This window comes from Apis dorsata, unplaced genomic scaffold (genome assembly GCF_000469605.1).
Source record: "Apis dorsata unplaced genomic scaffold, Apis dorsata 1.3 scaffold_530, whole genome shotgun sequence".
Taxonomy (NCBI): Eukaryota; Metazoa; Arthropoda; class Insecta; order Hymenoptera; family Apidae; genus Apis; species Apis dorsata.
In genome coordinates, this window is record NW_006263752.1 from 342,056 (window position 1) to 342,674 (window position 619).

The window sequence follows — 619 nt, forward strand, 5'->3', positions numbered from 1 at the left end:
AACACCGACCGATACGTGTCCCCAACCAAAACACTCGAAAGCACAAAGCCTAAACACACCGCTGCACCCTCCAAGCTTAATCAACTACCGAAACGAAAGCCAAAGAGAAAAAAAAGAAAAAGAGCATCCCCCGGATCTGGTGGATTTGGTGGCGCGACAGGGCGGGGTCGTTGCCGATCGAAAGCGTATCGGGCCAGCATCGTGGCCTCGAAAACAAAAAGCCACGGTCGAAGGTTAAGGGCTTGCGAGGGCGAGGGCGCGCGCTCATCGTTACCCGCGAAATCGTATCGTCTCGCACACACACATACGCGCGCGCGCACCCACGCATCCACGCCACGATATAGCACGCATATAGCATATAGTAAAACGAAGACAGGCGTGAGTACGTGCGTGGTCGTGGCCTACGTAAAAGTCACGTGGCACGCGACCGCCGCCAATCAATATCGAGGCGATGTGGGGTGTGTGCGTTGATGGGGAGGCAGTGAAAGGCGGCGAAGCAGCGCGAGCCAGTGCGTTCGCGGCCGTCAACCACACCTTGTCGAGTTCAGAGAGAGGAGAACGCGCGCGCGCACTCTCACAAACACCCTCGACACGCACCCCCGTCGCCGTAGTTCGACCG

The 619-nt window shown here is 58.0% G+C and overlaps 1 protein-coding gene across 2 annotated transcripts in view; it reads left to right on the top strand.

Annotated features, from left to right (window-relative positions):
- Positions 1-352: 352 nt before the first annotated feature.
- LOC102677814 (15-hydroxyprostaglandin dehydrogenase [NAD(+)]-like) overlaps positions 353-619 on the top strand; it is a 10,508-nt gene continuing 10,241 nt past the window's right edge. Inside the window, exon 1 of one of the 2 annotated variants that reach the window (XM_031512954.1) lies at positions 353-619. The gene's annotated coding sequence lies outside the window, so the exon portion shown is untranslated. The other variant, XM_031512953.1, reaches the window with a different exon arrangement.